The 15,690-nt window shown below is 43.3% G+C and overlaps 2 long non-coding RNA genes across 13 annotated transcripts; one reads left to right on the top strand and one right to left on the bottom strand.

The window, feature by feature from the left end:
• Nucleotides 1–1,263: 1,263 nt before the first annotated feature.
• Nucleotides 1,264–5,297, bottom strand: LOC123137372 (uncharacterized). Of its 11 annotated transcripts, none has more exons than XR_006468211.1 (6): nt 4,418–5,297; nt 4,108–4,343; nt 2,916–3,927; nt 2,695–2,833; nt 2,564–2,618; nt 1,264–2,466 (listed from the first exon to the last, which is right to left on the bottom strand). It is a non-coding gene; the product is annotated as an uncharacterized lncRNA (long non-coding RNA). The 11 variants fall into 11 exon arrangements; XR_006468213.1 differs by having other exon boundaries at nt 2,695–3,927; nt 4,418–4,523; nt 4,641–5,297; XR_006468208.1 differs by having other exon boundaries at nt 1,264–1,568; nt 2,051–2,466; nt 2,695–3,927; nt 4,418–5,296.
• A 3,373-nt stretch (nt 5,298–8,670) lies between these two features.
• Nucleotides 8,671–15,690, top strand: LOC123137371 (uncharacterized). 2 transcript variants are annotated; one of them, XR_006468202.1, is made up of 5 exons: nt 8,671–9,306; nt 9,538–9,674; nt 10,592–13,030; nt 13,131–15,292; nt 15,375–15,690. It is a non-coding gene; the product is annotated as an uncharacterized lncRNA (long non-coding RNA). The 2 variants fall into 2 exon arrangements; XR_006468204.1 differs by lacking the exon at nt 15,375–15,690 and having other exon boundaries at nt 13,131–14,676; nt 15,160–15,368.

Genomic DNA, 15,690 nt, shown 5'->3' with positions numbered 1-15,690 from the left:
CAGCATGGGATGTCCCAGGCAGGGGATTCCCCAGTGTGAAATGTTTTTTGTCAACTTATAGATGACATTGGTGGGTGATATTTTATAAGTTGGAGAGCAATTGATGACTTTAATTATTATTATTATAGCGCATATGCCGTGCATTGCAACAAGAACAAATAAAAAATAGCATGTCCATCAAAACATAACTATAGCGTTCGGACGGTACCAGCTGGTAGCTACAAGAAGGTGCATGTTCATACCTAGAAGAAATGTATAATCATGAACGACCTTGCAATGACATGCGTCCGACCTGTAGCATCACCAGTCATCCTTGCAACTTCCACGTGATCGCCTTTGCAGTGTTTTTCATCCAACTGGTAGGACAAACGACGGTCCTTCCAGCGTCCATGTAATAATTTTGCAGCACTTTGGTCTGAATTGCCAATAGAAAAAAGGACAGCGGAGACTGATGTTACATTGACGTGTTTCTAGCTAGACGCAGTGGGCACTTGACCTTATAGCGACTTGTGCCGCTTGCAGTGTAGTGTTTGCCGTTTGAAACAGCGGAACTTGAGCGAAGTTGCACGTAGATCAAGCAGATATATTTTCAAACAAAAATGAATTTTTATAGCCAGAAAAATGCCGAGTAATGAAAAGATGTACGTTTGCAGTTCCAAACCAAATGCTTGCAGCACTTAAAGAAGGACATGCATGCGCGTGCATGAAAAAAAGGAGCATGCCACGCATACCATCATACGCCAGAAGTTGCAATCATTACCAGGGTTTATTTTTTCTTTGAGACAAATAACCTGGGTGAGTTGGTTCAAGGGGTGGAGACCAGAGTACGATCCCCACGCTGCTGATTTTTGGATCGTAATCCAATGAAGCCTGGGAGGAGGCCCATCAGCATATATCGGTCCAATATATGGCTAGCGTAGGAAGTTGGACGAACGACGTAGCACAAAGCAGCGATTCAGATCATTTTTTAGCAGAATTAGTACCACCTCGAATATGTTTTAAATTTAAACTGAAAGCGTAAAATCACGGGAAGAAGTGTATTGTGACGGTGAACCCGACAAAGTCAATCTGTGCTTTATTATTATTATTATTACTAGCAAAATAACCCGTGTGTTGCAACGGGAGAAAAAAGGTGAACCAACAAACAAAAGGAAAGAAAATGATAGTGCGACAATATGACTTAGTTTATACAAAAGGTGTAATATATATTCATTAAAATTAAAACATAATTGCTTCTACCAATTCTTGTTAAACACAAGCACGATTATAAAAATATTTTCTTTCACAATGCATACAATGTATGTACCACTGTTTGCTTCCCATTATTTACAATTATGAATTATATTAAGATTATATGCATAAAAGCACTCCACTAAAAGGTTGAACTCTAAAGCTTGTCACTACCTCACATTAAATAAATTTGATACTTTCAGTGAGCCTTTCTTTGGCACTCAGGAAACGATAAGTGCAAGGTGTGCCTTTCTCTAACTCCTGTTGTATTTCGCATTCGCCCACTTCATCATGTATAGAGGAAGCTTCATAGTTACCTTCATTTTCTCAAGCTCCTCCTTTATCAATAACACTCGTTAGACGACAATTATTTGATCAATGAATACTACAGCCAGTTCAGACCATGAATTTACTCAAAGTAAATCTCTCAAATTGTTGACCGGGATACAAATGACACAAAACAACCAAAAGAATACATTTGCAGAAACTTACCCGGTTCCCATGTTAATATAAGCCAACAAAAATAGCATGTTACATATATGTAGAACTGGAATCACTTATGTTTCACTCATCAGGCAAACATGCAGGTCAACAGAGACACCTACAGAAAATCCACACAAATGTTTGTCGTTGTGTGCATATTTTAAATCCATGGACTTGTTGCTTGGTGCCTAAATAATTACCTAGAACAAATCTTGGTTTTGTATGGAAATTCAGCTTCGGTGACCGGAGTTGAACAAACAACATACAGTAGCATTGAAAGCTGTCAACAGGTCAACCTACCACAAATCTTATTTTCGGAATTGAACAGACAACATACCACTGAAAGCTATTAAGGTAGCACACCATTCAAAATATCATGGTATATCCGAGTTACAACTTTTGGTATTTGATCTGATCGTCATAACTTTCAGCTTCATCTCGGTGTATACAAAAAACAAAAACTGATTCAGGCCTATCACAGCAATAGAAAACAATTGCTTGACAGAAAAAAGATAAATGGCATAACCAACAGGCACACCTCAAATTACCCAGCATAAATCAAATGTCAAACCGAATTCTTCTACTACTGGCTGCTGCTGATTTACTTGGTGGCGACTGATGGGACCGAAGTACTTATCTGTAGTTAATCTATATTTGCGCGCGCACACACACACACATGTACCTTGGGTGCTTCCTCGTGGCACCACACCTGGCCGAGGTAGAGTTAGACCACGCCCAGGTAGAGCATCATCGCTGTCGAAGACAGTCGGCAATCAAAGTGGTGTAATTACATATGCCTGAAAGCAAAACATCCGTTGTAGAGTTGCCATCGAGATACAAAGGGCCTCACCTTTATTGTCCAAAGTCGTCGAGATGTAGAAGTTGTAGTACCAAGCGCCTAGCGACTGCATATAGAAAAGGATAATCAGCATCAAAGCAGGGAAAAAACTGAAAAGTAGAAGACTCATGTTACTTGCATACAATTTGTTGGATGTGTGTATCCCATTCTTTGCGCATCCACGACAGCAGGTGGAGCCCGTGGAAACACAGAGCAGGATCGGCCCAAAAGCATGATGCAACCCAGTCCAATGGAAGGGAGAGGGAAAGTGGCGCTCCAGCTCTGAAAAAACCCTCCTTTCTTGAGTTCCCCTACACTTGTCGTCGTTGTTCGCTCACCAAAGGAGGGTCCGGCATGGACTCACCGTTTCCATTCACGCGTCCGGCACGCCCATCCCCACGGTCGTGGTCAGCTACACCACACCATCGAGGCCGCTCTCAACCAGTGTTGGTTTCATCCTCTGCGATGCCACTGCCCTAGCGCACACAAGACGCGTCCAACCGGCTTCAGGGCCACCGCACTGGCGACGACTTCCCAAGAGGAGGAGCACAAGTCCGGCTCCGAGGCCTCGTGGCATTAGCCGCCAGCCAAGGCCCTGTCACCGTAGACCACAGGTGTCACGAGGAGAAGCAATGGTTGGACCAGAGGACAAGGTTCCATAGGCCCTGTGTTGTTGACGTCCTGTGGTTTGTGTTCAAGTGGGCCAATCACGCCACTGCCACCGCCGTCTAATGAGTTGCTGATCGCAAACAATCATTTTATAAAGTTGAAAGTGCAGGAAGCGTCCAACTAAATCGCTGATGTTAGCTGAATTTAATTCAGCATGGCATGAAAATTGAGATCACTAAATATTATTGTTACGACTGAATAGGAATTGCAGTTGCTACTTGTACATCTGTAAAAACAAAATTAATGGTAAAAATTTTCAGTGTTTGCTTGAATGTTATGAGTAAATGAGTGTTCCAGTAAGCTTTGTGTAAGTGCAGAATTGGACAGAAGTACATATGCAGAATTCTGAAATGAACTGAATGTCAATTGTTGCTCCTAACTGAATTGAACTAAATGGCAGCGAAAACTAAACTTGAACTAAATTAAATGACAACTATTGCTGGCACCCAGAACTGAACTTGAACGGAACTAAATGGCCACTATTGCCCATAATTGAACTAATGGAACCCAGAACATAACCAAATCCAAAAATATCCAGAATTAACACGACTGAATAGCACAAAACTTGAATTGTTGCTCTGGATGACAAAATATTGAACTTGTGCCAAAGTGAATGTACTTGGAATAATAATATATATGTACTTACTGGAATCTGGATGTGTGTGGTGTTAGCCTCTTCTTCCATAATTCCATCTCAGTTGCTTCTTCTATAAGAAAAAAAAGGATATAGATGCTTTTTCCGTGAGAAAAAGGGAAATTGATCAAGTTCCAACGAAATTAGATGGTGGGGGTTCAATCAATTCCAGTGTTCTTATTCGTGTGGAAGATGACAAGAGAAAGACGGACTATTGATATTTACATGAGGTCATGAGCAGAGCAACGCGTACCATCCGGCCCAGGCGGTATCGTTCTGGTCGATCCCACGCTGTTTCTTTACACCTTGCATGTTGTTTCCTTCACTTGTGTCACAAGGAGCCGGATGGGCCACTGGTTTCGTGGCGACCTGAGCCATAGAGCCTCTCTAGATTTCATTGTCGTCCGATGCGGCATGGATGGACATCCCTCTGACTTAGACTCAGTTAAGTCAGATGATCTCTGCTCCAACAAATTGGCATGGGTACGACTGCAGAAAGTGGAAACAAATTTGAAGTGGTAAAGAAGACAAAAACATGCGAAAGAAGATTACTAATTCCTCACCTGCATGTAAAGTTGGATCTTAGTATTTAGACAAGGGCAATCATATCCGTCAGTACAGCCATCATGAAGAACACTATAGAATGCATCTGTATCCTACATGTTTGTACTGCAACCTCTGCAATTGGTTAGGGATAACATACAGTGCCTAAAAAACCTGAACATGATTAGTTAGATGAACTAATCTAGTCATAACATTGAGAGTCATATGAGAATAATCAAATACCTGTTTGGATTGTCATCAAATGCCTTGTGGACATATAAAATATCTACATAGCAAGCGTACAGTCAGGTTGGATTTCCATCAAACACCTTGCCGTCATCGACAAAACTAATCTGCAAAACTAAAGATTCGAAGAAAATAGAAAGCTTAATTTGATATAAACTGGCCTGTGGGGGAGGTTGCCCCGACCTCATCCATGACGTGCATCTAGGTTCCTTCCCGTGGTCGAAGGAGGCGGCGTTGGTGGTCTCAGGATGCAGGGTCGCCGCGTCGGGGTGACCGTATGAGGGGAGGCGATCCATAGAGCAGGGATATCGTGCTCAACATCCAGCTCGGAGAGGAGATCCTACCGGAGGAGGCGATCCAACCAGATGAGAGGAGCATGGGTCTCCGCGCCTCAATCCGGCCAGAAGGAGCCGCCGCTGCCGCCGCCGCCGACGGAGCATGCTATGCTCAGAGATGGGAAGGGGCAGGTTAGACATCTAGATTGGGCTGGGGGAGGGGAGGGGAGGGAGCGGCGAGGATGGTGGTGGTCGCCTCCGGTGCGAGGCGAGGTCAGGCGGCGGGGTGGGCTGCGCCGGTGCTGAGCAAGGCCAAGCGGCGGGGGCGATGCAGCATATGCTCGGGACACTTTTTTTGATCACGAATCGTTATTTAATTAGGACGTGACTGCGGGTTGAATACTAAAAGGCACATGGACTTTTTGCAAAAAAGCCAGAACCCGGAGACCCAATCCATGCTTTATTATTAGGGAGAGATTATTAGGGAGAGAATCGTAAAAGCGTATTATGACATAAAAAGAAAGTGTATTGTGACGGTGAATCCGGAGACCCAATCCATGCTTTATTATTAGGGAGAGATTATTAGAGAGAGATTCACCGTCACAATACGCTTTCTTCTTATGTCATAATACGTTTTTACGATTTGTACGGACAAAATCATAATATAAACGAGGTGGTACTAATTTAGGAAACCGTTCGTTGTTTTGTCCGTCCGTCAAAATTTCTATAGTTTGACACCGCGCTGCTTTGGGCCGGCCCACGCCCCCGATTCGTTTCTGCCAAAAAAGAAAAAGCAGACGCGCAGAGCCACAATGGGCCGGCCCATTAGGAAACCAACAGCCTGCGCCAGTAAAACGTTTCTAAGAAAAATTAATACGCTGCAAGGACTCGAACTCAGACACTCATGCTAAAGCGTTCAGAAGGCTACCACTAGGCCAAACATGACTTGGTGTTCATTTAGCCGCGCGAAATTTCAAATTAAGCGCACAATCGCGCCAGATATTAAGAGGATTTCTTTTTAAAGTGAATATATTTTAGAACACGAAAATTTGCAAAGTTGTTAACAAAAATTTAAACTCGATTTTTTTCAAAAGAAAAATATTTTTTTAAAACTGAGTATTTTTTAAAACACAAACATTTTTTAAAACTAGGAGGTACTGTTGTGATTATTTTTAGAATTTGCAAAAATTTAAAAACTCAAATATATTTTGAACTTTAAATTTGAAAAGGCAAACATTTTTTAAAACATGATTTTTTAATCTATACTTATTAATAAAACTTGGGGAATTTTTGAAATACGCCCTGATGCATTGTTTTAATTCAATTTATTAAACTAGGATATGAAGGAATCTTTTTTCTCCATAAAGTCTTCACGTACGACAAGTCTCACTCGCCCAGTGACACCCGTCAAAATGCATGAGAGAAGTCTAACTAAGATTTCATGGTCTATCTGACACAAACTACTCACTTTACATGGTGACACTGACATATATTATTCCAATGCTTTTCCCTATTATATTAGCTAGCCGATTAAAAAAACTTTGTTCAACGGTCTTGATCTTGGCCGGACACGAAGGCGGTTCAACAATCCAGCTGTTGGACCTGGCCAACCTTGGTTAGTGAAAACTGGTACTATGACCACTGGCGACGAGGACGACAAATATGACAAGCAGAAACATGTGTCTGGTGTTATATTGAATGGAAGATGTGGACCTGAGAATGAGGTATTAGTCATGTTTATTATGTTATGGGCATGAGGGTGAGGTCTTTAATCATGCTCAGTGGGTAAGGGCGTGTGAGGGCTGTTTTCACCCGTTGCAACGCACGGGCATGTTTGCTATAATAATAAAGTACGGATTGACTCCTCGGGTTCACCGTCATAATATGCTTTTTTCCTTGAATTTATGCTTTCCGTTTTTTTGCAGAACATCAATATTTTTTCCAAAATCCAAGGTGGTACTAATCTGTACCTACGTAAAAAAACGCTAGGTTTCAATCGGTACATCGTAGACTTGGGCCTTCTGGCTGTCCGTTGCGAAGCAAGGGTGTTGTGTTATTAAAATGCATGTTAATTTTTTTTCCCGTTGCAACGCACGGGCTTATGTGCTAGTAATAATAAAGCAAGGATTGGATCTTCGGGTTCACCGTCACAATACGCTTTCTTCTCATGTCATAATACGTTTTTACGATTTGTATAGACAAAATCGTAGCATAAACGAGGTGGTACTAATAATATAATAGAACGGAGTCCTCTTATCCATAGCGCCCGTTCTGTCGTTCGCCGGCGGCCATTGTGGCTTGCGCGGGAGGATGGAGGACGCTCGCCGGGGCGTGTGCGACGGAGACGGCTTCTGCTGCGCGGCGAGGTGGAGCAGGGACGGTGGTTGTCGGGCTACATGAGGAGGTAGAGGCGACCAAGGCAAGGGGGCACAGGCGTCGGCTAGCCAAGGGGCGGCCAGAGCAGAGGAGGATGGGAAGGCAAGGAGGCATGGGCGTCGGCTAGCCAAGGGGCGGACGAAGCAGAGGATGACGGGAGGCGGTCGACCATGGACGCGGAGGTGCTCGCAAGCAGCGAGGAGCAGAGGCGACGGCGGAGTGGCTCGGGCGCTCGCGCTCGCGCAGTGTCAGAGGTCAAGATTTCCACCACGAGAGAGTGGTCGGTGCTGGTGCTGGACCGCCATGGCCGCTAGCGGTGGTGGAGGAGGGATGACGCCATGGTCGCTGGTCCTGGTGGAGCAGGGGAGCCGAGGGATTCCGTGGCGCGCGGGGGGGCCTGGCGGTGTGGAGCGGGGGGATCCGACGGCGACAGTGGTGGAGGGACGCCCGCCATGGCCGCTCGTGTCCTGGTTGAGCAGGGGCTTGGTGGCGCGGGGGAGCGGGCGTTCCGGCGGTGGGGAGCGGGGGGATCCGGTGGCGGTGGGCACGCAGGCGGCAGCGGCGGCGCATCCTGGGGTGGCCGTGTAGTATCCAGGTGGGGGATGGGGATGGATAAGAGCTCGCTTTGACGACGGGGCTCGCGGAAGAGAACTGACTAGCAAAATTTCTAGAGAGAACGCGTGTTAGCTTTTTTTAGCGATCAGCTGACATGTTGACCGGATTTTTTTTCTCTTGTTTTGTAAGAAAAAGGGGTGCAGTTTGGATCTTCACGGACCGTAAAAATCTAAGCCCATCACGGCGACGTGTCAACGTGCACAAATGCGTTTGTGTTTGTTTCTCCCAACTACGTTGTCCAGTTTGGCGCTACATATTTTTGTTTTAACGTTGAATTTAACTACCCCTCACGAATTCATATTAATTGGCTACCAGGAGACGAAAAATATATCAATCAATTTGGGATAATGACCATATCCTGAACTAAGTAAAAAAACACCCTTGGTCAGTTAATTGTTCTTTACATAGATCAATTGATTTCGTGAATCAGATGTTAACAACTCTGCTATCACCTTTAGAGGTCATCGGAATGTCTTTCCTAAGTAAAAGTTCCGTGTCACATTACAAATTTAGAGCAGCGAGCCTCTGAAGCTTCGCCGTCCACCTTTTTTCTCACCTGTCATCTCATACAATACCGTATTGTAACGTTATATATTTTTGCTACACTCCCGGTGCAAGCACGGGCATTTCCGCTAGTTTATTTTTAATAATAAAGCATGGTTTGGGATTCCGGATTCACCGTCGTGCACTTTTGTAAAGAAACCCCTGTTGATTTAGGCATTGTACGCGCAGTCCTCACAATAAGTTAACACGAACCGGTACGCCAGAGAAAAGGAAAGAAAATCAGCCCCCTCTCCCCGCACGCCCTGCCTCCCAATCCCATCTCCAACCCCTGCCACGCCCCTCACCGCGCGCCGCCGTGCGCCACCACCGGCCACCACGCCGGCGCGCCTACCCCTCCCCGACCGGCTACACGCAGATGATGCTCGAGCGCACCTTCTGGCTCGGTTCAATGCGGCGGCTCGAGCGGTTGGGGGTGGCACAGCAGCTCGATGCAGAACAGACGGCGGCGGCTGGAGCTTGCATGGGCGGATCCGTGCATGGCAGGGTTTGGGGAGGCTGATCCGAAAGCGGGCGGTGAGGCGGGGGTCGCCGGTGGCGACGAGGAAAGCTGGAGTGAGGGATCCGGCGACCTAGGCAGGAGCTCGCCGGAGCTGGGCGACGGCAGACGGACGCGTGAGACGGAGGGATCCGGCGTGGCAGCACGAATTCCTTGCAGGTAGATAGCTCCAAGCCATGCCGGCTCTTCAGTTTTCCCTGGTGGAAAAGAGAGAAAGAGGAGGATTCAGGGAGGAGGAGAGGTAGGGAGAAGAAGGTGCAGGTGCGAGCTTGGGGAAGAGGGAGCAGAACGTCAAGTGAGAGACTGGGAGGATCAGGGATTCTTCTTAGCCAGCATGGTAAGGTGGAGAGGTTGCTTAGGGAACATGTGCATACATCCTTGCTCCTTTTCTTCTTTCAGTTGTATGTACTTTCCAGCAGGCGTGTACATCCTTGCTCCTTCTCTTCTTTTGACTTTAGGTACTCTCCAGTATTCAATGTGCATGTAGAACCGTAGAGAATCAGTTAGATATTTTACTACTGTAAGGTGTGGAGTACTGAGAGTGTCATTTATATTGCTGCAAATGCAGTATATGATTTATGCAGCAGAGAGGAGGCTGCAAGGGGAGAGGAACGGTGCATTGAGGTTGAGGTACACAGGACACATCGGGACCCGGGAGCTCGAGAAGAGGCTCGATCGATCTTGACAAGAACTGACTATATATAGGTTTGATTCAATCTTCTTGTAGCTCCAGTATTGAATATTCTCGGTTAACTTCTTGTTAGTTGTGTTCCTCCGCTTTTACGGCCATTACAGTCTTCCTTTTGCATTACTAAAATTTATCGACTGTGGGACGCCATCTTTCTACGCCATCAAAAAATTAAAATCAATTAATTTGCAGGAACATTGGTTGGTAAGGAACTTTCCAAAATACTTTGCACATATAGCAAGATATATATTTCTGCAACCTAACAGACGACGGATCCAAAATAAAAATCAATTAATGCACATACAGGAAACTATAAGTATATCTGTAAGCTAACAGCCAATGGACCCAAAATTATAAAAACATATTTCTCCAAACGAACTCAGTACTCCGTTCTTATATGTTCTTTTCATGCACATAGTTTTTTTAGTTACTGCCGCATGAGCTCCTCTGCTAAGAATTAAGAGGCTTAAGAAATACCTTTGGCTAAGCCAGGATGTTTCTGTATACTGGGAATGTTTAGCCGTGCCATGAAGGCAGGCTACGCGCACTAAAGGCCTCCACTTAGGATCCAACCAACTCCCATGGTGTGGGTACAGGACAGCTAAAACCGGCCGGAAAGAAAGCAGGGTCCCTCTCAGGCATGAAGGCATCATACTACTACAAATAACATAACATTCAGGGGAATGCATGGCTGGAATCAAAACGTCTGAGGACGAGGAGGACATGCAGAGTTCAAGTTAAACACAGAACTTAAATGTGAAATAAAATAGTAACAACGCTGATCAGAAAATGTCATGGTACTACGGATATGCATGATTGATCAGAACTAGAGGCAAATTAATAAATTAACCAACGGATCAGAACTAGGCCTTTTTATGTTTTTTCTTTTTCCAAAAGCAGAGAAGACAAAGAATCTCATCTCCAAAGTGTTCAGTGCAGAGAAGATGAACCATGCAAAAACTCAGGCTGGACCACCGGGGCTTCACTGCTGGCGGAACAGTAGAGGGCTTGGCTGCTACCAGGGTGATCCAAATGGAGCGTGTTTGTGGCCTCTTGCACTACATGATTAATGGTAGCTTCTATTACATGACATGATTTTTGCAGCTGACATGTTTCATGCGAGAGGACATAAATTTGCATCCTATTTTTCTGTTCAATTGGTTCCAAATCACAAATGTTTGTGCTATCAGTGCAATTTGATGGAAAAGACGAGTCATATATACAGCCAATGAAAGCTTTCACATCAGCCGTTGCTCTTGATTGTCTTTGCAAGTCCATAGATATAATTTTTATGATTTTCCTTTACTCATAGTAAGTACTGAATATTTTGTGCTTCAACCCTTTAGGTGTTAATTTCTGTGATGCAGCTAGCAAAGTTGGCAATAGGTACAGTATAACCATCATGATCTGCACAGGGATATCACCTAGGTGCATAAATCATAATCATTCAGTTTTTATTTGGCAAGCTGGAGCTACCCAGAACTTTCGATTTTCGTGCCAAGATGGATGGATTGAACCGGGTGACCCACTGTCAGGTATTATTGTTCAGTTATCCTGAGGGTAATGTGGATATGTTCTGTTTGAGATCAAAGCTTGGTATTGCTAGAAAATATATATATATGTGCACTGAGATTTCAAATATATAACAGCACTGATACAACGTAATGTTTCCCTTGCTATCATACATTTTTTCATTACTATCATAACCTTTTTAGATCAAGCATGTCATGCATTACATTTCATTATGTATGTTGCAACTTCAAGACCACAATGCCTCTGTATGTAACATCTGTATGCTGATTATTTTTTGGAATTGAATTATGTATTCAAAGCTATTGTTCAGCATATACATCGTTTGAAAATCATACAAGGGGCAAAATTTATATGTACCCTTCTGTTTTAATATATGGCTATAAATGGATTAACTGAGCCAAAGGCAGTGCCTTTTCATATGAATATATGTGTACGACATCTTCAGATAATCATATATGTTTGCCGGCAGAATATATGTGCATTGAACTACAAATAAATTTATTTGTGGGACTTGATGCCGGATATATACAGATTGCATGTTCTCTTAGGGCATCTGCAATGATGGACGCCAGGATTTATTTCCCGATAGACCGGCAGTTGCGTTAGTTGTTCCCAGTGTGCCCGGTACCAATAGATGCATTGAGCGCTTTCTCTTTTCCTGGGCACGCGAGTAAAGAAATGGGTAGCCGGGCCTACGTATTTAGAGCCGCTGATAAGCACCTAGCATTGAATGAGAAGGCGCTTACTTTTTTCTTATCTTTTTGATGTTTAACTTTTTACTCTTAAGTGCCTACACAAGAGTCTAGCATTGCAGATGTCCTTAAGCTATAGGCTATCGTAGTGGTTTTACCAATCACAAAAAAGCGACCAATGATGAAACAATAGTACAAATTTAGAGCACAATACATCATGATCTATTGGAAATTACATGTTCCATATTTGACATATCAACCAGTCAAAGTGGCCAAACTTGAGCATATCGAGCACGAAACAGTTAATTGAGTGCGAGCTTTGTTGACAGCCCTACCGGTTGGAGGTAAACAAATACCTTTCCCCCTTTTTTTTCATAAAATCAAATGCTTGTACTAGTGTTGATTCCATGCATTTTCATACATTATTCAACATTTTTGTGCGTTAGTAAAAAAGTCATTCTTTTAATTCACATTATTGAGCTAGGAAAATGGACATAATTATTCTTTCTGTCCCGTTGCAACGCACGGGCTCTTTTGCTAGTATATATATATATATATATATATATATATATATATATATATATATATATATATATATATATATTATCTCTCCCTAATAATAAAGCACGAATTGGGTCTCCGGGTTCACCGTCGCGGCAATTTGCGAAAAGCCCCTGTAGTTTTTGTTATTCAACCTGCGCTCCTTTTTTTTGAGTGAAAAAAAAACAATTTGTTTTTTACTCCTCGCATCCATCTCCTCCTTCCCCCCAAGCGAGCTAGGGTGGAGCCGCCGCCTCTCCGGCGTGCCCGCTGGTGCTCCGTCCACCCCTCTTCTTCATCTTCTCCCCCAACCCCTACTCCTCCCAGGACCAACCGTGGTGGACGACATGCCCGCCGGCGCTCCGTCCTCCCCTCTTCTCCATCTTCTATCCTCCCCTTCTCCCTCCTCCATCCCTGTCCAGTCCCCACCTCCCCTCACCCCTACTCCCCACAGGCCCACGAGGATCGAGCGTGCGCGGGCGGCGTTGGTGGACGAGTTGGGCGATGCGTGGAGGACCTCAAGTACTGCCTCCCCTGCACCTCAATCGTCGTCACGGCTACCAACTTCTTTGTCCCCCAAGTACTGGTTTTCAGCAGATCCGGGCGAGGTGAGAGACTCTGCTTCTCTCTATTGGCTACAGAGACAGATTTACTCTCTATTAGCTACAGAGACAGATTTAGGGTCAGATTTGATTTGTTTGTATTCAGGTAATTAAATGATGTTGGAGGTTGTGATGCAGCACAAGTAGCACAAGTTCATCATGTCCACTGCCCTTCATTGAATATCAGGTTCAATTTTCTTGATTTTTTACTTGAGCTGTTACTCATAGCATTTTTTTAATCTGGGTATCATAGAGTTGGTGTAGTTAAATGATGTAAGGGGATAAGGAACAAAATTGTGTAAGACGATACTAACCTGTACTCATATTAGTCCAACATTGTTGGATATTGCTTGGAGATTTGCCCTTTTTATAAGAAATCAAAAACAGTCTGTAATCTGGACGTGTACGAACGTTGCGTGAACATTTTTCTGTTTAAATTGGGCGTCCAATCTCTGTAAGCTGGGTGTTGCCTGTACTTTATATTAGTCCAATGTTTGCCAGTTCCTGGTTGATTCCCTATTTGATGTGAATCCATGAACAAATAAGTTTATGAACAAGTTCCTGTTTGCTCCCTGTTTGATTCAAGTCTGAAAGATTCATAGATGCTACACTTCAGTTATAAATGCACAAAAAGTTAGGACTGATAATATTATGAAAGAAATATGTTCCATCCGCCCCTACCCCTTGTAAATATATATTTAAATGTGCATGCCCACTTTGTCGGAACACCGCCCAATGCTGGAAGACAATCCGCCGTCCGACGGTGTTGCACAGTTCGCCGCAACTTTGTCGGCTGGTTCTTCACTTGAGGTATGTAGACAAGGAGTATTGAAATTATGGTCTTTTGTTTTCTGCAACCTAACGTTCATTGCTTCAGATGTGTCTTTGGTCTTATTTTACTACTGGTTGTGATTGTGGTACATAACACTGATGTTGAAAGCGTGGATCAGGTCCTATATTAGCTATCTTTGATTTACATCCAAAGTTCAGTTATAATTATAGGCTGGAAACTTTATATTATTTTGCTATCTTATTTCGTTTGTGAAAGTAGCTGCAACAAGTAGCAGTTTGAATTGATGCAATCAAGTAAGCAAGGCTTTGATTGTAAAATTTGTGTGTTGGCATAGGCTGAAGCAAGCACCTTTACTATCTGTATTTGTCTGAATCTTTTTGTGTTGTCATAGGCTGAATCAGTAGTTGGTGCAGCTAGCTGCAGCAAGCACCAGCTTAACTTAATGCTAGCATTTACTTGAAGCCTTGATATGCTCTTGCCGACTGGGTAAACTAGCACATCTTCGATCTGTATGCTTGAATCTTTAGTTTGTGCAGCTAGCCACTAGCAAGTAATTAAAGCCTTGATCTGCTCTTGCCGACAAAATAATCTTGAAAGAAGCATCTAGATCACTCCACTATGGGCCCATCCAGTAGCTTTTCAAGATTATCTGTCACTCCACTATTTACTGTATTGTTATAACTGCTCCCTATTTGATTGAACTCCGTGCTGATTGCATCTTTGGAAAATCTGGAATATTGTTTGAACAAGGTAATTGTTGGAGTTTTAACTTCAATTTTTGTTGTCGTTACACAAAATGTCGCCTCCGCCGACTTTGCTGGAAGACCATCAGCCATTGCCTAGACCGACTTCGCTGAAGGTATCTCTTTTTCTTTGTGTAAATTATGATGGAGCTATGTTTACAGTGATTTACAGCCAGGGTTTACTGATGTTTAAACTAGAAAAATTGATTTGAGAAAGTATTTAACGCAATTGGTCTATTGCCATAGGCTCAAGCAAAGCACCTCTTCGATCTGTACGATTTGCCATCTTGTTTCCTTTATCAAACTATCTGCAGCAAGTAGAAATCTGAATTGATGCAAGCAAGTAGTAACCATTATGGCGGCGCGGTAAACTTCTAATGTTCCATCCAGAATATCTTCCAGCAATATATGTGAACAGAAAAATGGTGACCTTTTGAAACAATTATATGGTTCTATATATCCAAAGGAATTGACGCCAATTATTATCCTGGAAAAGAGTGTTACCTGCCATAGTGCTTCTTGCTGTACAAATATCCGAATATTATATTTTACACATGTGACGCAAGTCTTATTCGTTTGCAAAAATATGGTTGTACAAGATGGATGCGAACTCCGAAAACAAAATTTGGGACAACTGCTAGCATTCAACGAGAACGAATATGAAGACAACATACCTGCCGATGTACTAGAATTCCTCAGTTGTATCAAGAAAACCAAAATTAAAACTGCTATGTAAGATCTCCAGATATTTGTGCAGATTGATTATGTAAGCTACTCTGGAAACTTGGTGCTAACTTCCATTTTCTCTCAACAGGACATGTGCTATTTATGAAAATGAGCTTCTCTACTACTGGCTGGCAGCCCGTGATGGTGGTTTTAGATATGAAGCTAAGGAAAGCGTGCCTCATAATTCATTGGATGGCCAATTAGATATTGGTGGCTGTAAATGACATGAGTATTTAGCTTTAATAAAATCTACTCCCTCCGTCCCATAATATAAGAACATTTTTGCTTGAAAAACGTTCTTGTATTATGGGATGAAGGGAGTAGATATGTACTCTTGTGGATGAGGCTGGTACTAAATGTGCATTGAATTTACCAGCATTGGTTAATATTGGTTTTACTGTCGA

This window comes from Triticum aestivum, chromosome 6B, assembly GCF_018294505.1.
Source record: "Triticum aestivum cultivar Chinese Spring chromosome 6B, IWGSC CS RefSeq v2.1, whole genome shotgun sequence".
Taxonomy (NCBI): domain Eukaryota; kingdom Viridiplantae; phylum Streptophyta; class Magnoliopsida; order Poales; family Poaceae; genus Triticum; species Triticum aestivum.
This window is presented reverse-complemented; position numbering and strand designations above follow the sequence as displayed.